Source organism: Gorilla gorilla, chromosome 9 (assembly GCF_029281585.2).
Source record: "Gorilla gorilla gorilla isolate KB3781 chromosome 9, NHGRI_mGorGor1-v2.1_pri, whole genome shotgun sequence".
Lineage (NCBI taxonomy): Eukaryota > Metazoa > Chordata > Mammalia > Primates > Hominidae > Gorilla > Gorilla gorilla.
In genome coordinates, this window is record NC_073233.2 from 90,107,620 (window position 1) to 90,132,505 (window position 24,886).

Below are 24,886 nucleotides of genomic sequence, written 5' to 3' on the forward strand. Positions count from 1 at the left end.
ATAATCATTCAGAAGTTTCCTCTCTGATTGCACCTGAAAGGGTACAGCCTTGGGCATGTGCATGACCTTTCAGTACACCCACAATCACTGTGGTTTATTTTTGAGCCTCACTTCCTTGAAGTTGCACTTGGTCAGAGTATCTTATTATTCAGCCAGTGATTGGTCAGAGGTTGTGCTTAGATCCCTTGAGGCACTAAGATTTCTACCTTTCGCTCTTAAATTGACATGGGACTTAGAGAATGCATTCAACTGTTCCTGCTCTGATTGCCCCTTAAGGGATAAACCTAGGGAATATGCACAGACTTTCAGAACATGAAATTGAGTATGATCTCAAGAGAGTCTTTGTATTTCTCTTTTAATCATTTAGGTATGAAATTCTTCATTCCGTGTTTCAAATAAACTTTATCTCCTGAGGTATAACTGGGGAGTTACCAATAGTTAAGGCCTGTCTCTTAATGTGGTCATAGTATCAACCCATTTCATTCACACTAGGGATGGGCACAGTGACCTACTCTCACTAGAGTGACAGCCCCACCTATGAGTGGGTATTGGAATTAATAGTGGCTCCTGATCTTCTTAGCTTGCCCTTTCTGGCATGAAATCTCAACCCTAAAAGCAATCAGGGGAAGGAGAAGTCAGGGCAGCAGCATTCTTGGCCTGTTGTACCTACGCTAGAACCCTTACCCTAAGACTAGGAGCTGCGTAGGAAAAGGGAATCCCAATTATCTCAGCCACTCCCACCTAGACCACAGCATCTACGACAGGGAGATGGAGGTGAGAATGAGATATGAATTTGACTTGCACCTTCTTAAATAAAACCATAGCCCTAGACTGACAGCTGGGAGAGAGGAGCCTCCATTTTCTTATTATACCCATTTGGAGTAAAGCATCTGTAATACAAAGCAAAGCGCTGTAGACGGTGGAGAAGGTCGTAGCTCAAATGCCACAGATCCTCACTCTTCTACTAAGATTTAGTTGGTTTTAATATACTAATGTCCTTTTTATTTTATGTAAGCTTTTGGGCCAATTTCCGGAGACTTAAAACAAATATTTAAAAATAATTTTCACCAGTAAACAGGAATCACCTACCCAGGAAAACATCTCTGAATACCTAGCAAGGTGTTTGGTCAAGCCAGTTGCCCTTCTTATGCTTTCATAGTGCCCTGTATTTCTTAACGGGTAATTACCTGTATATTATCACTTGACTTCTTTGGAATTATCTGTGTATATGCCCATGTTTTCACTAGGTTAGGGACCATAATTTATTTCAGCATTGCTCATCAAAGCATATGGCTGGCATGTGTTAGATTTTCAGTAAAATCTAATTAAACCAAATTATGCTAAACTCAGAGTTCAAATCTCTGGACTACAGGAAAAAAAAAACGAGCAGAAGAATGTCAGAATACGTAGGTCTAATCTCAGCTCTGTAACTGTCTGAATGACTTTGGGAAAATCACATCTCTCTAGGCTTCAATTTCTCATACAAAAATGAATAAATTCATTGAACTTAAATTCTCTCAAGTGTCCCAGAGCCTGGTTCATAAATGATGCTCAGGAGGTGTTTAAGGCAATATATTGATGGAGATTTCTCTGGCCTAGAGATCATTCTAGCTATGAAGTTATTTTGTCAATGGTTCCATCAGAAACAACATTATACTGAAGTGGCTCATAAGTATCTATGGGTAGTTAAAATACTGGAGGAGAGTCAAGGGAGATTTCTTGTTTCCATCAGTTTTACTGTCTACACGTAACACTTTATAATCACTAATTCTAAGCAAAGAGTAACCAGAGAAGCCACCTCTTAAATTAGCCCATTGGTGACCTCTAGGGGCTGTTTGACTTTCTACAACTATATGAGAAATGAAAACATTTAAAATGTATACATTAATTCTAGTAGAATGTTTCCTATTAGGTTTTCCCATTTAGAGGGATTGCAGTTGGTAGTCCATACTTGCAAAAATAGTGGGTTGAAGGGAAAGAAGATTTTTATTTTGCTTGTTTATATATTTGTTTTTTAGATTAGATTTTTGTTTAAACCCTATATAGGTTTAAAGCAGGGTTAGATGTAAAAGTTTGCTCCATTGGCATAGTAAAAAAAATCCAAGTGATACAGGCAGTCTTTTTTTGAGAAATCTAAAATCACTCACCTATCACCCCTAACCTCACATTCTATAGGACTGTCCTTCTTGTATCATAACATAGTTTTGTAAATACTGCTTGTCATCCCTAAAAGTAGACTTTTAACTACTGTACAATAAGTATTATCTCCATATCTCCAGGGCCTGGCATAGTGCTTGTCCTAGAGAAGCTTTTTAAAAGGGAATGACAATCATCCATGATACAGAAATGGTCATGAGGATAATGTTGAGGCAGTGCATGTGAAGCAGCTTTGTAAGGTGCTATACAAATGCTGCCTTATGTCATCATCTTTTCAACTAGGTACACTCTAAGGAAGAGCAGCTCCTTATGCAAGGCATCTGCAGTGGCCAAGGGAGCAGATGCTCACATCTTGTAGAACTGAGAAGAGTTTTATGTGATAACAGCAATTTCTCGAGGGATTTAAATGTTTTCCTGGCTGTAATCAGAACTTTGATCAGGCAGATAAGACACCAGTAGTATTAGAAGAAAAATGGAGTGTAGGAAGCTACAAAATTAATTATAAAAGATGTGTTCACTCTTTGGGTACCTGTAATACTATAAAAGATGAATTTCCCCATACTATCATAAGTATTGATTAATTTTAAATGTATATTTGAGATTTTGTTGGAACATTCTGTTTGTAGTTTGTGAAACTCAAGTAGCACTGCATTAAATACCTGGATGGAGCTTTAAGAATCCTCTAATGGGCTGCAGTATAATTAGAATTGCTTTGGAAAAAAAAAAAACCAGTATAGGCTCAAATGTAGAGCAATGATGATACCAACATTTATTGGTATGCATACTCTTGGCCTATGCCTTAAATGAACTCTAGATTTAAAAGACTTCTGAACATGTCAACTTGAATTTGCTACACACATTTCAAACTAGTCAACTCCAGTATTGAGATAACTTTGACCCAAATCAGGTTTTGTTATTTAATTTTCTACCTAGTAATGATACTGGTCATCCAAGTCAGAATTAGGAGAGTCATCTTTGCTCCCCCTTTACACGTATCAATAAAAATTCTCTCACTCCTACTCAATTTACTATTATAGTCTTAGTTCAGCAATCACTTATCTTCTAGATTATTAAAATAGTATTCAAATTGTTTATGTTGTCTCTAGAATGTAGCCATTCTCCTTTTTTATCTACCTACCAAATTGTTGCCAAAGCAATTATCCTAGAACCCAAATTTGATCATTCTTGCTTCCTCCTTAAAAATGCTTCAAAGTTTCCTAATAGCTTATAGACCACTCATACATGCCTTAGTTTAGCACATAATCTCTTTGCAATTTGAACCTTTTCTCATATGCCACTCTGTCAATACAAATGCACTTTTGCTTCAACCTTTCAAAAAAAGTATTCCATTTCCTTTTGCTAGTCCACGACTCCGTGCTTTCAAGCTTGTTGGATCCATTGTTGAAATGTCCTTTACCCTTTCTTTTTCTTGCTAATTTTATGTTTCCTTTAGCTCATAGCTTGTGTCACTGACTCTCCAAAATCATACCCCTGACACCATGGGAGTGTTATAGATATCTCATTTATGTATTCCTTCGGCGTGTCATGAAAACCTCTAACGCATTACAATATCATACCGTCTTGCAACTAGTTAATTGTCTGCCACGTATTCTGTCTCAAAAGAGGTCAATTATTTCCGGATGTTTTACAGATGGCTACACATTGTTCTCTGGATAAATTTTTTTTTTAAATTCTTAGCATGGCATACCAATTTTTTTATACTAGTTCCCCTAACTTTATGGCATTATTTCCTTATGAACTTCTCACCTTACACCTTGTTTTCCAAGTCCAGTGAATCGTTTTCAGTTCCCCAGTGTATATCTTAATACACTCTGTGAACTCTGCCTGAGACACCATTTTCTGGCTTTCTTCACCCAATATTCAAGATTGTGTTCAAAAGCCTGGCAAGATCATTTTCCTCCCAGTATCCCATATTGGCCTTCCACCCCACTATGGTCTCCATTCCTCTATAGAAATCATCAGTTTCACTTTCTAGCCCACTGAACTTGATGAAGCTCCAAAGGGGAGCTGGCTGTTTCAAGTTCAATATTCCCAGGTCCTATTCCTAACACATATTGGCCATAGAGCCCAGGCGTTAATGGCATAGACTTTGGAGACAACAAAAGCGTTCAAATCCTTCCCTGCCCCTTTCTAATAATGTGATCTTGAGCATTTCTTAATTCTATAGACCTTAGTACATTCATGTATACAAATGGGATAAAAATATGTATCTTATAATGCCATTGTTAGAATACACAAAATATGATGTGTTAAGGAGTACTTTCTGCACCTGGCACATAACAAGCACTGGCTGGTGGACTTAGTTACATGATGACATTCAGTTACATTGCTGAATGAATGAAAGATTGAATGAGCTGCAGGAACAAGCAGTGGCTGAATAACTTGATGTCAGTTTCCAGAAAAGAAGTGAGAAAAGTAGCCCGGGTGACACAGAGAGAGAGAGAGACATATGAAAATGGTGTGAAGGGGTGTCACACTGAGAGGCAGGTATGTCTAGAGTGGAGGGTGAATTGAATGTAGAATAAGATGATGACTGTGAATGCTTGATACTGTGGAAAGCTTCGTCTTACTCTTAAATGTAAGGTGTTGTATAGACCACATTAGGACCCTGAATTGCATCCTGAAATTTAATACTGAGAGTACAAATGCCCCTTCACAATTCTACCAGATTATTTTCTTCTGATAGTTCCTCAATTAGCTGTTCCTCAACCTTTCATCTCATTTTTTACCCTCATTTTAGTCCCAGAAGGATAATCTAACGGGTCCACTAGATCTCCATTGTTATAATTACTCCTTTTCCACTCCCGTGACTGCAGTGCCACCTTTCACACTCCCTATGAGACGGATGGGCAGACACAAAGTGATTAAAAGAAAGATATGTTTTTGCTGAGGAGTTGTCCAAGGAAGAAGTGCTCTTAGCCCAGAAACATCTACTATTTGTGTCTTGGATGGCATTTTTTTCCTACTTTTCTTTTTCAAATGAAGAAGAAATAAAAAAAATCAGCAAGCTCTGAAGGGTCTTATTCAGCTCCTGGATATGTCCAGGGCCAATTATTTGTGTATATTTTTCTCTTCCTTCTCCTCCTCCTCCACCATCTTCTTTTTCTGTCCCTTATGTAGTTTTATCCTTCATAAATTAAAAGAATTTGCTTTGCTATTGGTCATCTGCTGTTTTTAGAGTTCTGTAAATCTCTCTTCTATTTTTCCTGGTTATATCAGCAGTATAGAAGTTAGAAATAAAGCACAATATAACAGCTACACACATACACACACACACACACACACACACACAAGAACTTGTACACATGTCCAGAATCTATTGTTAGTTTGAAATATTGATCTTACAGAAGAACTGGAAATGGCCTAAAATAAAGCATTAGAGACTCCAGCCCACAAAAAAGAGTACATGCAGGAACTATGAAAAATGAATTGTCTTTTTCCCATTTCTAATACACTAGATTTTGTAGAGGATGACAAAGAGCTCATGTCATGATTTCACCCACCTCTACTACTTGGGAGATGATGAGTCAGCTCCTTCCTCACAGTGGTTTGGAAGATACTTTTCTGAGAAAAATGCGTGAGATTTCCATGTTTCCAGGAAAACATACTTTGCATCATCCTTGGTATTCTAGACTCCAAATTGTATGAATATTCAGATCAAATATTTGTCATACTCTTTTGTTTATTTGTATATTACTGTACCCCAGACTGTGAAGCCTTTGCAGACAAGACAAGTTGATTTTATTATTATTTTCTTTAATGTATCAAACAATTGCACTGCATTGTATGAACTAAGAGCCAGGCGCCTGTTCTGAGGGTTTTTCAAATATTATAACTCAAGTAATTTTCTTAACTGCCCTATGATTTAGAGACTACTATTATCCCTATTTTCCAGATTGGGAACCTGATGCTCACAGGTATTAAGCAACTTTCCCAGGGTCATGGACTAACAAATGAAGAAGATGAGAATGACTGTCAGGCTTTAGGTCCTGTGCTTGGAAAAACTTCTTTGCTGCCTTTAATGCTTATCAGTTGCACTCTAAAGTTAGCACATAATCTGCCACATGTAAAACCCTCAATAAATGTTCAAAGAATTAATAATGTATTCGCTTTGGCTTTTAATTTCTGCTGACGTAAGTGTTGATATGTTTATTTTCTGTTTCCCATTCATCTACGAGCTCTCAAGACAACAGAAATCTTGTCTGACTTACAGTTGTCTCTCCTAAAAATTCTGCTTGGAAAAATACTCAACAACCATTTGTTCTATAAGTGAATGAGTGAGTGAGTAATCTTAATCTCAAAAATATAAAATTCCAGAGAAAGTGGCACCATCCCCTTTTTATATTAGTTGCCTATTGCTGCTGTAACAAATTACCAGAAACTGAGTGGCTTAAGAAAACAATATTACCTTACAATTCTGTATGTTAGGAGTCTGACATGTATCTCACTGGGCTAAAATCAAGGTGTCAGCAGGACTGTATACCTTTTTCAAGTTCTAAGGAGAATGTGCTTCCATGTTCTTTGCTGCTTCTAAATGACACCCACGTTGCTTGGATCATGGCCCACTTCCATCATCAAATCTGAGAACATTGCATCCTTTCATGCCTCTCTTCTGTAGTCACATCTTCCTGACAGATTCTCTTCTACCTCCCTCTTATGCTTCTAAGGAGACTTGTGATTACACTGGGCCTTTTCAGTAATCCAGGATAATCTATTTTAAGGTCAACTGGTTAGCAACTTTAACTCCATCTGCAACCTTAATTCCTTTTTGCCATTCAACCTAACATTTTCACAGGTTCCAGGGATTAGGAAGTGAATCTTTGATGAGTCATTATTCTGCCTACCATAACTTTCCTCCTTTACAAATTTATCTGATCCGCCCATGCCTATTTTTTTACTTCAGCTATAGAAAATTTCCCTCTCCTTATTTTTTAGTTTCAGTGTGGTACCAGTCTCTTTCCAATTTGTATTATATTTATATGCATATATGTCTTAGCTCCTAAGAATGCAATAGGACCTTCGATTGCAGGGAGATGCAGACAACTTTGTACCTCACAGAATTTAACACACTGAAGATTCTGTATATAGATTTACCAATATTTGTCTACAGAGGAGCATCACAGAGTTTAATTCTTTAAGCTACAATTTCTGGAAAAAAAAAGCCAAGTATGTACTAAGCACTAAATGGAAAAAAGAATAGTTGACAGCAGAGGGACAAAGAGACAAAGACAGGATAAGAGAGATGTGTATAAGAGATAAATTGTGTTGTGACAACAATAGTAATACAAAACTTGCATTTATTGTGCTACGCTCTGTACTGATGTATTTACAACAGCTAATAAAAACTGCACTAATAGACTGGGAGGTAGAATAGCCTCATTATGTAGATTAGAAAACTGAAGCTCAGAAAACCTAAGGGAAGGACCAAGAAGAGCACTTTGTATACATATATAATCCCTGAAAAACAAACATGAATTTTATATTTATTTTATATCTGAATTTAACAAATTTCAGAAAAGTTGGTAATTTTCACATGATTACATCTGTTTCAAGTGTCCCAGCTAGACTCAGAAGAAAAGTATTTCTGGCCCCAAAGAGTACTCAAACTCGTTCAAAGTTTAAGAGACTGCTCAAAAAGATATTATACCCTTGACATAAAGATGCAAAGAAAAAGAGAGACCTAACATGACCACACCTATTTAGTTTATAAATTATAAGTTTATGATAAAAATAAATAACAACAATAGTTATGTCCTACCTCTACTGGAAAATTTTGTGGTTTTTTATTAACACCCTGTGAAGAAAATTATGATTATGTTCCACATGATCCATAACTAAATAGGTTTATAAAAAATTAAACAACGTATCCCTAAATTAGTGTATATATGTATACACACATACAGTGTGTTTTTAATAATAGCTTTAAGATACAATTTATGTATCATAAAATTTTTTATTTTTAAAGTACATGATTCTGTACTTTTTGGTATATTCAGAGTTCCACAACCATCATCAGTATCTAATTTTAAAACACTTTTATTACTCAAAAATAAACCTCATACCTATTAGCAATTATTCCTTGTCCCCTGCTCAAACCACAGCCTCACCCAAGCCCTGTGCAACCACTATTCTAATTTCTGTCTAGATATTCTATAATGTACATTTCCAATAAATGGATCATAAAATATGTTGTCGTTTGTGATTTTTTTTTTTCAATTACAATAATGCTTTCAAGGTTCATTCATGTTGTTGCCTGTATCAGTACTTTATTACTTATTAGGGCCAAAAATATTCTGTTGTACAAATATTTAATTGTATGAAAGAGAGAGTAAAAAAGAGAAAAAGAAAAAAGGAAGGTGAGGAAAAAGAAGGGAAGATAAGAACAGACAGGTGAGAGGAGGGGCAGATAGAGAGGGAAGAAGGGCAAAAGAAGGAAACAAGTAAGGAAAGAAGTTAGTTACTGGGAAAGGCAAAAGAGGATGTGGTTTTAGTTATATGTGAGTGAAGAAAATTGAAAGCATGAGATTAGTCTTGAATAGGTGGAGAGAGGGAGCTCATCCAACTTAAGCAAAGTAAATGAGAATTGCAATAGAAATAAGAAAAGTTTGGCAGCAGAGGAAATTGAGTAGAAAGTCAATTGCTTCATTGTCTTAATTTTCTTAATGAGATACATATACTCTAAATGATCTGAAGCTTATTCAATTTTAACAAATGTGTATTGTTGATTGATACTGTGTCTGGCTCTATTTGAAGCACAGTGAAGGGTCCAGGAGAAGTGAAAGCCATTGCTCAGGACATTCAACAGAATGCAAAATCATTAATCTTAGTATTTTTTTTCTGAAGAATTCATATTTTAAGAATTTTATAGAATTGGAGAATTAGTCTTAGAGTCTAACTTCCCCTTATACATACTTGATCTCCCTTTTAACAACATGCCCAGCAAGTGGGTTTTTAATTGCTACTTACATACTTTTAGAGGTGAGTAGCTCTTTTCCTCCTAGAGCAACTCTTACCAAATGCTAAAGGAATAGGTTTTAAAGTTACATACTATCTGGGTTCAAATACTATTTCCACCACTTAAAAGATGTGTGACCTTGGGAACCTCTTTTAAATTAAGTTTAGCCTACAGCTGCTTTCTTACATATTTTACATTCAGCCTAAAGGTTTCTCTGCACCTACTGAGCTATAACTTAACTGGATATGTAAACAAGACTGTAACCTGCTGTTACAGCAGTAAGCCAAGTCTCAGCTAATCACAGCCACCATACTTCAACTACATATCACTCATAGGCAGCCAATTGTTATTCAAACCATGTTCAAATAAGGCAAACATGGAGTAGTAACCAATCCGACTGTTTCTGGACCTTTCGTTTTTTTTGTACATCACTTTCCTTTTTCTGTTCATAAATACTCTCCAACCATGCCAATGTGCCTAAGTCACTGAACCTATTCTTGTTCAGGGGCTGTCCAATTCTTGAATTGTTCTGTGTTCAATTCAATTGTTTAATTTGCGTAAAATTTTTATTTTAACCCCCTCCATGTGAGGTTTCTTACCTAGCAAGTGGGAATAATGAAAATACTTAACACAAAGGACTGTTGTAAGGATTCAGTGAGTTAATATGTGTAAAGGACTTGGAGCAGACTAGTGTAAGGGATCAAATATCTCACTCCAAAATACACCACTTTGGCATAAGAACTATTTTGAACTGAAAACAACTGAGGAACAGCAGATGCCAAAAAAAAAGCTCTCTGCTCTCTCCTTACACCATTTGCCTAACAGCAATCTTAGACTCAGCCCAGAGACAGAACAAGGTAAATTTACATAATAAACCTTACTAAAATAACACTTATCTCCCATTAGTTTCCCATATTTACATACCTTCCTGCAGTCTGCCACCCTTGGAAGCCTAAAACACTTTTTCTTTGTCTTGTCACTTCTCTACAAATTTATTACTCTTATTAAGACACTATGTAGTCTATTGCCATATTGCCATATCAGCCTAAATGCATTCAAAAAGATTTTATTTCTCCTTTGCTTATGAAGTTTAGTTTGGCCGGATATTAAATTCCAGGTTGGAAATTCTTTTCTTTTTTTTTAGAGTCACTAATCCTTTGAGGTATGAAAATATTTTTTCATTTTTCTTTTTTTGTTTATTATACTTCAATGATAGACTGGATTAAGAAAATGTGGCACATATGCACCATGGAATACTATGCAGCCATAAAAAAGGATAAGTTCATGTCCTTTGTAGGGACATGGATGAAGCTGGAAACCATCATTCTCAGCAAACTATTGCAAGGAAATTCTTTTCTTTAAGAATGTTGAATATTGGCTCCCATTCTCTTCTGATCTCTAGGGTTTCCACTGAGAGTTTCACTGTTAATCTGATGGGATTCCCTTTGTAGGTGCCCTGACCTTTCTCTGGCTTCCCTTAATACTTTTTCTTTCATTTGACCTTGAAGAATCTGATGATTATGTGTCTTGGAGTTGACCTTCTCATGGAGTATCTTACTGGGATTCTTGGCATTTCCTGAATTTGAATGTTGGACTATCTTGCTAGGTTGGGGAAATTATCTTAGATGATATCCTGAAGTATGATTTCCAACTTGGTTCCATTTCCCCATCTCTTTCAGTTACCCCAATCAGTTGTAAGTTTGGTCTCTTTACATAATCCCATACTTCTTAGAGATTTTGTCCATTCCTTTTCATTCTTTATTTTCTATTATCATCTGTCTGTCTTATTTCAGAAAGATAGTCTTCAAGCTCTGAGATTCTTTCCTCTGCTTGGTCTATTCTTCTATTGATACTTGTGATTAGATTGTGAAGTTCTCTTGTGTTTTTCAGCTCCATCAAGTCAGTTATGTTCCTCTCTAAACTGGCTATTCTGGCTATCAGCTCCTGTATTGTTTTATCACAATTCTTTGCTTCTTTGCATTGGGTTACAACGTGCTCCTTTAGCTTAGTAAAGTTCGTTGTTATCCATCTTCTGAAACTTACTTCTGTCAATTCAGCCATCTCAGCCTCAGCCCAGTTCTCTGCCCTTGCTGGAGAGTGGTTGCAGTCATTTGGAGGAGAAGAGGCACTCTGGCTTTTTGAGTCTTCAGCATTTTGGCATTTTTTTTTCTCATCCTTGTGGCCTTATCTACCTTTGATCTTTGAGGTTGCTGATCTTTGAATGGGGTTTTTATGCAGTCTTTTTTGTTGATGTTGTTGTTGTTTTCTGTTTGTTTGTTTGTTTATTTGTCATTTAACAGTCATGCTACCCTTCCATAGGGCTGGTGTGGTTTGCTGAGGGGCTGCTCCATGCCCTAGTTGCCTTGGTTTTTCCCCTTCCTGGGGTATCACCAGTGAAGACTGCAAAACAGCCCAGATGTCAGCCTGCTCTTTCCTCTGGAAGCTCCGTCCTAGGACGGAGTACTAACCTGTTGCTGGCCCGAACACATCTGTAGGAGGCGACTGGAGACCCCTTTTGGGAGGTCCCACCCTGTCAGGAAGAATGGGATTAGGAACCTACTTAAAGAAGCAGTCTGGCTGCTTTTTGGTAGAGCAAGTGTTATGCTTTTGGGGGGACCCTTCCTCATCCAGACTATCTGGACTCTCCAAAGCCAGCAGCCTGGAATGGCTGAGTCACCTAAACTACAGAGTTGGTGGCTGCCCCTCCTCCTGGAAGCTCTATCCCAGGGAGAGATCAGAGCTCTGTGGGTATAACCCTGAGTGGAGTGGCTGAAGCCCCCAGAGGGAGGTCCTGCCCAGTGAGGAAGAATGGATCAGGGTCCCACTTAAAGAAGCAGCCTGACCATGATCTGGCAGAGCAGCTGTGCTGCATTGTGGAAGGCCCTTCCTAGTCTGGACCATGTGAACTCTCCAACGCTGGCAGGCTAAAATGACTGAGTCAACTGAACTGCAGAGATGGTGGCTGTCCCTTCCCTCAAGGACTTTGTCTTGTCTCAGGCAGACTCCAGCCTGTTGCCATTGGCTGACTGGAATTCCAAGCCAGTGGGTTTTAACTTGTGAAGTGCTGTAGAAATGGGACTCACAGAACGATGCTAATGACTCCTTGGATTTAGTCCCCTTCTTAGGGTTATGTACAGATGGATCTCCCACCTTTCCAGGGACCCCAAGGCCAGAGTATGTAAAACTCCTGGGTCTCTGTATGCGCCTGAGTGGCTGCTCTGCTGAGACTCCACACAGCTCTCTGTATCAGACCCTAGGCCCTGATGGCATGGGCTCACAAGGCGATCTACTGATCCACCGGTGGCAAAGATCGATAGGAGGAAGCATGGCTTCCCGGGCAGGGTCGCACAATCACTCACCACTTTCTTTGGCTGGGAGAGTGGGTTCCTTTGGCTCTGTTCTTTGGCTCTGTTCATTCCTTTGGCTCTGTTCCTCTGGCTCTGTCCATTCCTTTGGCTCTGTTCACTCTGTTTGGCTCCCAGGTGGACCACTGCCTCACCCTGCTTTTCTTCATTCTCCATGGGTCAAGGTGTTTGCCTAGTCAGTCCCAGTGCAAGAACCTGGATGTTTCAGTTGAAGGTGCTGAATTCACTTGCCCCTTTCATTCCTCTCCATGAGTGCCATGAACCGCAGCTGCTTCTAATCAGCCATCTTGACCCCCCCACACTTCTTCATTCTTATTACAAATAAGTTAATTACATAAAAGTTTGGCTGTATTACTAATAATTTTCTCAGATCCAATTACTAGAAACAAAATTATTACCTATAAAGTATGTAAAATGATGTTCTGTTCTGCCATCTCATTCTCAACAAGTTTTGTTATTTTTATCTTTACTGATTTGAGGAGATATTTAAATAATATTTTAGTTCATACGTTTTTTAGATTATGGATTTTAAAAGTAGGGTTCTTCTCAGAGCTTCAAAATGTGCATTAGAAATTTTAAAAAGGAAGTGATTGTATTCAGTGTAGTTCAAGGTAGTTGTCCATGAAACTCTTTTCTATTATGTGGAAAATGTTTTGGGGAACTCAGTATTGGAGCACTGAAATTGCTCTAGTTTTAATTGTCTAGTTGTAAACAGCAGAAAAGGTAGGCATTTTTACAAATGAAGGATCCTTTTTAAAAGATGATGCTTCCTGCAGAATAATGAAGAAAGACAATTTAACACTTCCAGCAACAAGAAAAAAAGAAAGAGGTAATTCAACTGAGGATCTACACTAATAAAACACCTCAGAAAGTTAAAATTATCATAGGCCAGAACAATTATCTCTTGATTAAATGTTTTCAGGAGGCCCCATGGGAACCAACCAGCCTAAAAGCATTAGGAACTGCTAGAAAACATGAGTATATTTTGACTAGAATATAAAAAAAAATTAATAAAGATGTTAAGATTACTGTAATTAAATGGTCTTTTAATGTAATCATCTCTCTAGAGTTGAGAAAAATACCACATATAAAGCTATATTCTGAATAATCACAGATAAATAGAAAAGAATTTGTGAAAAAAACAGAAGAAACCTAATTTAAGTTTAGCCAGTAATATTGTTGCTATAACGTTAATGGGTGCAGCACACCAAAATGGCACATGTATACATATGTAACAAACCTGCATTTGTGCACATGTACCCTAAAACTTAAAGTATAATAATAACAAAAAATATACATATAAGCAGGACAAATAAAGAAAAAAATATATATAACGTTGGACAAAACTTTACAGGCCATCTGTCTGTTTTGTCTCTTACAAGATGAAGACAATAATACTACCAGCATTAGTGTTTCTGTAGCATGAAAGAAGAGATTTAGTCCCATACTAACAACTGAAAATTTGACACATCGTAGTTATTTTCTGATCATACAGGGACAAAATTGATAGAAAGTACATATTTTATAAGGAATAGTCACAAAGGGTAGAATTTGAAAGATAACAATTCCTTTGGGCATAGAAGCTATTATCTCCTTACTGAACTAAAACAATATTTGCTAGTCTCTATAAATTCAACTGTGGAAGTATTTGTTAAGCACTTTTCATGTTTTTAAGTTTAGATTAGTAACTGTCAAATAATATAAAAGCTCCCTGTCTAATTACAGAAGATACACATTAGACTCCTAGCCTGATTCATTTTTTTTTTTTTTTAACTTTTACATTCAGGGGTACATGTGCAGTTTGTTATATAGGTAAACTCACGCCATGGGGGTTAGTTGTACAGATTGTCACCCAGGTATTAAGCCTAATATCCATTAGTTATTTTTCCTGATCTTCTCCTCCTCACAACTTCCACCCTCCAAAAGACCCCAGTATCTCTTGTTCTCCTCTATATGTCCATGTGTTCTTATCATTTACCTCCCTCTTATAAGACAGAACATGTGGTATTTGGTGTTATGTTTCTGCATTAGTTTGCAAAGGATAATGGCCTCTAGCTCCATCCATGTTCCTACAAAGGACACAATCTCATTATTTTTTATGGCTGCATAGTATTCCATGGTGTATATGTACCACATTTTCTTCATTCAGTCTACCTTTGATGGATATTTGGGTTGATTCCATGTCTTTGCTATTGTGAATAGTGCTGCAGTAAACATACATGTGCCTGTGTCTTTTTGAGAGAATGATTTATATTCCTTTAGGTATATACCCAGGAATGGGATTGTTGGATTGAATGGTGATTCTGTTATTAGCTCTTTGAGGAATCACCACACAGCTTTCCCCAGTGGTTGATCTAATTTACACTGCCACCAATGGTATATAAGCATGACCTTTTCTCTTCAACCTCACCAGCATCTGTTATTTTTTTCACTTTTTAATAATTGCCATTCTGACTGGTGAGAGATGGTATCTCACTGTGGTTTTGATTTGCTTTTATGTAATGATCAATGTTGTTGAGCTTTTCGTCATATGCTTGACAGACACATGTATGTCACTATTCATGTGCTTTGTCCACTTTTTAATGGGGTTGCCTGTTTCTTTTTTTTTTTTTTGTAAATTTGTTTAAGTTCCTTATAAATGTTAGATATTAGACTTTGGCAGATACATAGTTTGCAAATATTTTCTCCCATTCTGTAGGTTGTCTGTTTATTGACAGTTTCTTTTGTTGTGCAGAAGATCTTTAATTAGATCCTGTGTGTCAATTTTTTCATTTGTTGCTATTGCTTTTAGTGTCTTCATCATTAAATCTTTGCCCATTCCTATGTCCAGAATGGTATCGCCTTTTTGTTTTCCAACATTTTTGTAGTTTGGGGGGTTTTACATTTAAGTCTGTAATGAATCTTGAGTTAATTTTGTATATGGTGTAAGGAAGGGGTTTAGTTTCAATATTCTGCATACGCTAGCCTGATCTTTTTATGGCCTTGTGAACTGGGACAAGTCACTTCCCTTCTCTGATTCTTTCATTTTACTCAGTAATATATTCTACTTTTCCAGGTCTTTGAGGGGATAAAATTAGATAGTATACAAGAAAATATTTTATAAGCAATAAGGTATTTGCAAATGTAATTTTTCAAGGGAAATTGAAAAATAAGATCTGAACTTTATTGCTATCATTGTCACAAGGTCCCTTTATGTCTAGACACTAAAAATCACTGAAAATCTAGTTGGAAAACATTTATCTTTCTCTTCTCTTATAAAATGCTCAACAAGCAATCATTCATGCATAAGTACTTAGAGGCTCTTTTCAGTTCTGACCTAAATCTGCTTTTCTTCCTCTTCTCTCATTTCCATTAATCAAAACTGTCCCATCTCTTACCCTGTTTCTTCACTAAATAGTGATGTTAATAGTTGTCATATTATAATACAATCTACCTGTGATAGATAAAATTTTTCTCATTGTCCCTGTAGTAGTATGAATATCTCCATTACTTTCCATGTGATGTTTAAATACTACTCACAAAACATGTGGAATGTATTTCCTCAACCTGTTAATGTTGAACTTAACCATATGACTTGCTTAGGCCAATGCACTGTGGAAGGAAATTTTCATGTGCCAATTCTGGCCAAGGCCTCAAAAGATAGCATATATTCTTATTGTTTTTCTTGGGATCGTGTTATCTGAGAAGAACATACCCCAAAAAGCACCTACTGCAAAGAGAATATGGAAACATATGGAGCTTATTAGTTGAAGGTTTAAACTTTAAGAAATTTCCAAACCTCTTTTCAAAACAATCTTTTCATTTTACATTCCCATCAGCAATGTATGAACATTTCCATTCTGCACATCCTACACTTACAATTGTCTGTCTTTTCAATCTTAGCCATCCTAATGGATGTGTACTAACACATTTGTGATTTCAATTTGTATTGTCCTGATGACTAAAGATGTTAAGCAGCTTCTTAAATGCTTACTGGGCCTGTATATATCTGCTTTTGTAAATGTCTTTTCAAATCTTTTTATTGTTTTTTGCTTGTTTGTCTTCTTATTATTGAGTTGTGTTTTCCATGTATTCTGGATAAAAGTGTAGATATACAGTACAGATGCATTGATGTGTGTGTGTGTGTGTGTGTGTTTATGACCTATAAACTGAACTACTATGTACTTTCCCACAGATCTCTGAAACAGTTCATTCTTCATCAATTTGCTTTCTTTCTTTTCTTCATGCTGCTTAATGTCAATTGATTTATCTTCAAATTCACTAATTCTTCTTTCATCAATGTTTTTTGGGCTATCTCAAGTAGTTTTTTATTTAAGTTTTGTATTTAGATCTAGAATTTCCCTTTTTATAGTGTTCATATCTGTTGAGATTTCCCATATGCTTACTCATTAAAATGTTCCTTTAATTCTTTGAATATAGGTACTTTTAATCATATAAACGTATTTATAATCAATGACTTGATGTTTGTCTGCTAATGCAACATCTGTGGGCTTTCAGAGGTATTTCAGAAAGTAGCAAACTCAAGTCTTAACTTACGCAGCTCTGTCTTTCCAGGTTAGAGTCTCCTCTGATTCCTGTCTATGTTACCTTGGGTTCCTAGAGTTTCCACCTCACTAACATAGCAGAGTATGGACAGAGAGCAAGGCAAAGTTTTGAACAGATTTGGGGTTTCTTTCCCTTCTACATTTCTCTCATTTCCATAATTTCATCCAGCCCCAATCTCTAAATTTGTTACCACAAGTTGATCTGGCTGTGGTTTTCTGCTGTCATTACCAGGACATTGAGTAATATCCTCAGGGGGAAGAAAATTAGCCAAAAACTCAGAACTCTTGGTATTGCAGTTGAAGTTTTTCTGGAGTAAACTCTTTTCTAAGTTCCATTTGCTTTTGGATGTTCTGGTGCCTTTAAATATATTTTTAAAAAATTTTCTCTGATATATAACCTTTGACAAGGTTAAATTATGACTCATTCCACCAACATTACCAAAATTCACTCTAATATTTCATTTTAACTTAAAATACTTAAAAGATATTTATTTAGGCCAAAGATTTTTGTTTGTTTCTAGCTTGCTGATTAAATTCTGGTTATTATTCTTGCATAAATCATAACCATAAATGGTCTTTTTTAATGTCTAGTTTTTGTTACTTTGAAGTGGAATGATAAATTAAAATATTTCTGAAGCTATTTGAGTGCCAAATCCTAGCTGTTAATGATGTTTCCAATCATTTACCATTGTCTTACCCACCCAAAGTTGTATAATTTTTGTGCTTCATATGTATAGTCTTTCCAAAACAATCAGAATTATTTGCATGTTCATATTTTATCAAGTTCTTTTAAATTTAATTAAATCCTATAATTACAATAAACATCCTATAATTGCAATACCAAGTACAACCAGATAAATAGTTTTTGAGAACAGCACCTGAATTTTGGCTTGCAAAAAATTATTTTTGAAGGATTAAGTATGTGCTCATCCTAAAGAATACAAGTACCAAGAGTTCAGAGTGTTTGGTCATCAATCAGTATGTTTTACAGAAGAGATAGAGACAGATGCTTAATTGAATGTGTTAGTTAAATGGAAGTCCACTAAGAGAGCTTCTACTCTATCACTCTCCACATTTTGAATCTAAAGAATATGAGATTCAGAAAGAGCGGTAATTCTTCCAAAGTCATACAACTGGTGGGTGACAAACAGGCATTGGAACTGAGGTCCTCTTTCTGATCTTGGGCTTTCCCTATATATTTCATTTTATTGAAAACCAATTTTATACTCTGTGCTTCATTTGGGTGATAAAATGCACTTTATAAGTCACCATATAAAAACATGCCTGAGGAAAAAAAAGATGTCTTTTTTTTTCTAATCTATGGTGTTCGATTATTCAGCAAGTTGTTGACATTCAATCTATTGTAGATTAGATAAAAAATGCACCAGGGACTCTTGCAACACAGCTGAAAATTGCATCTACCTACATGAAGCAATTGACTGAATGACAACATTTTCAACATAATCTAGTTAAACTGAAATTAAACCTTACAAATATTGGCCTTTCTATTTCTTTTCTAAACTCAAATCCAGCCAAGCCACTCATTTCCTTTTGACTACTTATTTAAACATGTTTCCAAATTGCTAAACACACACAGCATTTGGCTGAATAATTGTACAAATTTTACAATGGAAAATGTAATGCCAGCAAAGTCATTCTCCTGAGCTATAAAATGTTGCTTTGCATTCATCCCTAAGGTATACAGTATTTTTAAAGTATACATTTATGTATCTGTATTTATCTAAATATATGTAATATATCTATGTATATTAAAACCTTTGTCTTGCTTTTTTATAATGACTATGGAGACGTGACATGACATAAATGTTCTTAGCTCTCTTCAATCAAAAATCTTGCATCCTGTAAATGATCGCTTATAAAAAAGACAAAAAGATTCTTAAATACTTAAAATTAGGACCTATTTTAGGTACCATTTAATCCAATGGTTTTCAGTTTTGTATTTCTATATTCCTAGTAATTCTTTAGTTAAAGTATTCTAAAATCTATTTTCAAATTTTCTAAAAACAATTATAAAAATTATATATTTACCTTGGTTAAGGTCCATAAGGTAGAAAAAAACACCAAGGCAAAGTTAACTTAGAGCAGCAATGTGTAAAAAATATATGCTACAACTGATATAAATTTAAATAACCACTAATTAGTAAATTCATTCTTATGGAAACAGTCTTCTAAAATACGGGATTGAAAGAGTAGTAAAAAATTGATAGCAAGATGGCAGTCTTCCCCTGATAGAAACATCAATTTGAATAACCATCCACATTTGAAAATACCTTCACAAGAGCTAAGAGTTCCAGGGGAGAGATTATTGCACCTGGGTAGAGCACAGAAATGAGAGAAGATACATTGAAGAGGATAGAAAGAAATAAAAAGGACAGTTTCACATTAACCACATCACTCCTCCCCCACCCCCATAGAGAGCACACAGAGAGATATCCTCCATGTGGGGAAAGAAGAATGAAGTAACACCTGACTTTGCCTCAGACCTCAATACCAGGCCTTTCCTCAGTGAACTCTGGTACCAGTCAGCCCCCATGTCTCCCAGTTCCAGGACGGTACCCATGGAGCCAGGCTCTAGGCCAACCCCAAAGACCCACAGTCCAGAACTGCTCCAGCACCAGGCCAGCCTGTGTGGCCATAAGCCATAAGCCAGGTCTTATATTCCCCACAAGGCCAACAGTCAGGCTCCAGGCAAGCCTCTACAAACCCAGGCCCCAAACCTTTCCCAGCTCCAGGATGACCCCCATCCACCCAGACTTCAGTCCAGCACCCATCAACCCAAATTTCATGCCTGTACCGGTGGACCCAGTCTCCAGGCCCAGTCTCATGAACCCAGGAACTAGGCTGCCCCTGTGGGCTACAGGTACCAGCACCTTTAAAATATACCACATACAAAATTAACACAAAAATGGATCAAAGATCTAAATGTAAGACCCAAAACTATAAAACTCCTAGAAGAAAACACACTGAGAAAAGCATCATGACACTGGGTTTGGTAATGATTTCTTAGATATGACACCAAAGTCACAAACAACAAAAGCAAAAGTAGACAAATGGGTCTTCAAAGAGTTTAAAACTTCTGCCAAGCAAAGGAAACAATCACCAGAGTCAAAAGTCAATCTATGGAATGGGAGAATATATTTGCAAAGCATGTATCTGACAAGGGATTAATATCAAGAATATATAAAAAATCTCACACAACTCAACAACAACAAAATAACTAACAGATGAAGAATTTAAATAGAATTGAAGAGATACAAATGGTCAACCAGGCTATGAAAAGATGCTCAACACCACTAATCATCAGGGAAATGAAAATCAAAAGTATGACATAACACCTCACAACTGTTAGGGTGGCCACTATCAAAACAATGAAAAATAATAAGTTTTGATAAAGATGAAAAAATTGAAAGTCTTATGCAATGTACAGCATGATGACTACGGTAAATAATAAATGTACTGCATACTCGAAATTTGTTGAAAGTAGATTTCAGGTGTTCTCACAACACATACACACACAGTGGTAACTATGTGAGAGATAGATTAGTTAATTTGCTGGACTGTTGCAATCATTTCACTGTGCTTCATTTCATTAGTAATCATTTCACTAACACGTTTCAATATATAAAAATATCATGTTGTCCACCTTAGATATATAAAAGTTTCATTTAAATATAAAATAAAACAAGTGCTGGCGAGGATGTGTAGAAATTAGAACACTTGAATACTTCTGGTGGGAATGCAAAATGATGCTTCCATTATGGAAAGTAGTATGGAAATATCTTTAAAAATTAAAAACAGAACTACCATATAATCCAGCAATCCCACACCTGTGTATATATCCAAAATAATTTTTTTAAGTTTTTCGTAAAGATATTTGCACACCCATGTTCATCACAGCATTTTTCACAATAGCTAAGAGATGGAGGTGACCCAAATGCTGATCAACAGATGAATAGGTAAGGGAAATATGGTTTATATGAACATTTGAATATTATTCGGCCTTAAAAAAAAGAAATTATGTCATATGCTATAACATGGCTGAAACTTTAGGGCATAGGCTAATTAAAATAAGCCAGTCACAAGACAACAAATGCCACATGATTCCACCTAGAGGAGGTATTTCATGAGTAATGAAAATCACAGAAACAGAAAGTAGAATGCTGGTTACCAGGAGCTGGGGGGGAGCTGGAAAAGGAAAATTGTTGTTCAATGAGTATAGAAGTTCTGTTTTGCCTGATAAAGAACCTCTGGAGATTTTCTGTACAACACTGTGCTTATAGTTAATACTAATGTACTACATATTCAAAAACGATTAAGATGACAAACTTTATGTTTTTAGCACACATACACAACCATAAACACACACACACACACACACACACACACAAAGAGAAATCAGTACTTGCCTAGTGATGCAGATGGCTAGGAAAGAAGAGAAAAAGGGACTACAGCAGGACATGTGGAAATATCCGATATAATACCTCCAACTACACAGCAGAATTTTCTTTAAAAGTATCAGTTTTAAAAAATAGAACTATCAAATTACTAGAAGAAAACCTGGACAAATTCTTGTATATCCATATAACGAGGAGTCCTTTGTATGTGTCTCTGAATAAAGAAACTATAAAGGAAGACTGATAATTAAACTCTCTGAGTTTTAAAAGTTTTTTTTTAATTACATGAACAGAAACACCACAGGCAAAATCAAAAAACAATTCATAAACTGGGAAAACTATTTGAAATTCATACCATAGGAAAAAGCAATTCTAACAAATAAACAACTTTCTTAAATTTAGATGAGGACAAACAACCCAATGAAAAAGAGCTCAAAAGACATGGAGAGTTTATATAAAAATAAATATTAATGGTCATTAGATGCATGCAAAGGTGCTCAGCTTTAGTCAGAATAAGACATGCGAAAGAGAGACACTGTTTTTCACCTGTCAAATTAGCAAACATTCAAATGTGCCAACACATTGTTAGCAAGGGCTATGGGACAAAGCAATCAAGGTCTTACTTGCTATGGGGAATATAAAAATGGAGTAAATCCTATGTAGGACAAATAAGCAATAGTTTTAAAAATAACATACACATTTACCCTTTGCCTGGCAACTGCACTTCTTGAAATTTTTTCTAAAGATATGCCTATTCACAAACAAAATAATACATTTATAAGGCTACACATTATAGCATTGTTTATAATAGCAAAGAATTTATCATAAGCCAATGTCCAAGATAAGATTAAATAAATGTGTGTGTATGTGTACATGTGAGGGAAGGGAGGAACACATATACACACACACATTCATGCATCACCTATACTCCACAGTCTTGAATCTTATGCATTGGCCTTATAAACCTAGTTGTGGTTTCTGAGCACTTTCTGCTTAATCACATTCTGAGCCTTTACACTTATTGTTTCCTTCACCTTTCCTTCTAACCTGTTTCTGTTTTGTTAACCCTTCCCTTTTTAAACCCTCTATAAAACTTCTATTTACCCTGATGAGATATCATCTCTCTTGGGACACCTCTCATGACTTTGCAAATAGATCACTCACCTTTCCACAAATGAGTGTTGAAAACAAACATAAGGTAAGACTTTTCTTAGCTTAGCTTCAACCTGATGATTCATTCAAATGAATATAGAATAAAAGGGTAGTATAAAAGTAGTTCACATATTTACTCTCATCTCTTAGAGAATATAAAAGGAACCCACTCACAATCTAGTATTACTTATTAAAATTTATTAAGGTTATGAGAATAGTAGAGTAAGTTCAGAGGACAGAAAGTAACTAGGGTGGTAGACTGCAAGCTTTATTTAGGCAAGTTGACTACCAAGATTTATTTTGATATCTCTTTCTCTTCCAAAAGTAAAACATATGTGGAATATGCTAGAAATCCTTCCCAACACTTTCTATATTCCTTAAGCACCCCATCCAAATCTCTCTGATTTCCCTATATTTTGTTCCTGTCACAGATGCCATTGGAATTTCTATTTCCATCCATGCCAAAGCAATTCACCTTCTAGGGCAATTAGAAGAAACAAACTGAATGCTTTCTAGTCACCTCTGCACCACATGAAGGGAAACATCTAGCAATCTCTCACCGTTAGATAATAAAAGTGCTTATTTCATTATCTTTACCCCTGATTACATCACATGGCACTTCAGTTATCTGTTCCATGTCAGTCACCGCTGACACAATATGTTCTCCTAAAACACAGACATCCTGTCTCATTGATCTCTATAGCCTACTGTTAGTACAGCCTGTGCTACCAAGTAGACACTTTAAAAAATTCCAATAAAAGACAAAGCTAATTGTCTTTTGTCCTCTGTGTCAAAATCATAAGAATTTTGATTCTTATGATTCAGAGGAGGTAGACAAAATCATAAGAATTTTTGTGTGTAGCGGAAGCAGGTATCTTTCAGCACTGGCAGCAGAGAGAAAGGGGACAAACCCCCAAGTTGTAAAAAATCAGCTTACCTGACATCATGGTCCAGGACAGATATTCCCTGGGTACTGTTCAGGGGTAGGGCAGATGAGGGTACCTATCTTAGAACACAGATACTTGAAGTAAATAAAATAATCTAAAAATGGTTTTGAAAAGAACCATCTCACTCCAAAGAACAAGTGGTGCTGGTTTAGACCTCTGCTAACTTTCCCATTTGGTCTAATTTTAAACATGGGAGTTCATTATTGCAGTTTTAGCTCCTGGGCATGTGGGAACCTCAAAGGCACAGACTTCTGGGAAAAAGAAAATAATAGAGACAAATTGTAAACAAGGCTGGGAAATCTGACAAGGCTTCAGAGTTGGTACTGGAGAAAGGCATATAATCACTGTATATTCAGTTTCTCAAAAAACTGTATCTGTTAAACAATTGATTATAAGTTCTAAGATTATTTTTTAAAAAAACAAGGGAAAACATAGAAAGGTCAATTGATATTAGTCACATTCAAATATTTTCTTCTTAAAAAATTTATTAAACCTGCTATTTAAAAATTTTTTACTGACTAGCATGGCCTACTGAAAATTAGTTTGTTTTACCCTTATAAACTCTGGGAAATCTTTTTTCCATGTAAATTGCACCAAAAGAAAGTAAGAAACAAGTCACATTCCATTATGAGACGTATAACAACCCAGAAAACTTAACATCCTGTATATTTAAGATAATTCAAGAATGTATTAATTCCTATTGATTATTAAAGATGAATAAAAACAAAATAGCAGTAATCTGAAGGGAAAAGTGCCAGAACAATGCAATCAAAAAGAATATTATCCCTGTAACTAGATATGACAATTTACGCCTTTTTTTAACACAAATATTTCAGGACAAAATGTACTGACATAATTATTCTGAGGAATGCAGTGCTGATTCAATAAAGGCAAAATAGAAAGAGAAAACAGCCTAATTTTCAGTGATGATTCCTATTATGTTTGTATTTCAAAATCGTGTGCATTATATCTTATATTATTTCAGCAACACTGCGTGGTAGTTATTGTAAGCCTCCTTGTTTCCCTTGGATAATCCAAAGTCTTGTAGAGGGGAAAATAACTAAAAGCTGGCAAGTGCTGCCATTCAAAAAGTAAAATACATCAGGCTGGGAACGGTGGCTCACGCCTGTAATCCCCACACTTTGGGAGGCCAAGTTGGGAGGATCACTTGAGGTCAGGAGTTGGAGACCAGCCTGGCCAACATGGTAAAACCCCATCTCTACTAAAAATACAAAAATTAGCAGAGCGTGGCGGCAGGTGCCTGTAATGCCAGCTACTCGGGAGACTGAGGTGGGAGAAACCTTTGAACCCTGAAGGCAGAGGTTGCAGT

General features: G+C 36.2%; 1 long non-coding RNA gene across 2 annotated transcripts in view; it reads right to left on the minus strand.

Moving 5' to 3' along the window:
- LOC109028768 (uncharacterized) overlaps positions 1–24,886 on the minus strand; it is a 363,275-nt gene that overhangs the window by 118,520 nt on the left and 219,869 nt on the right. The window lies entirely within an intron of this gene.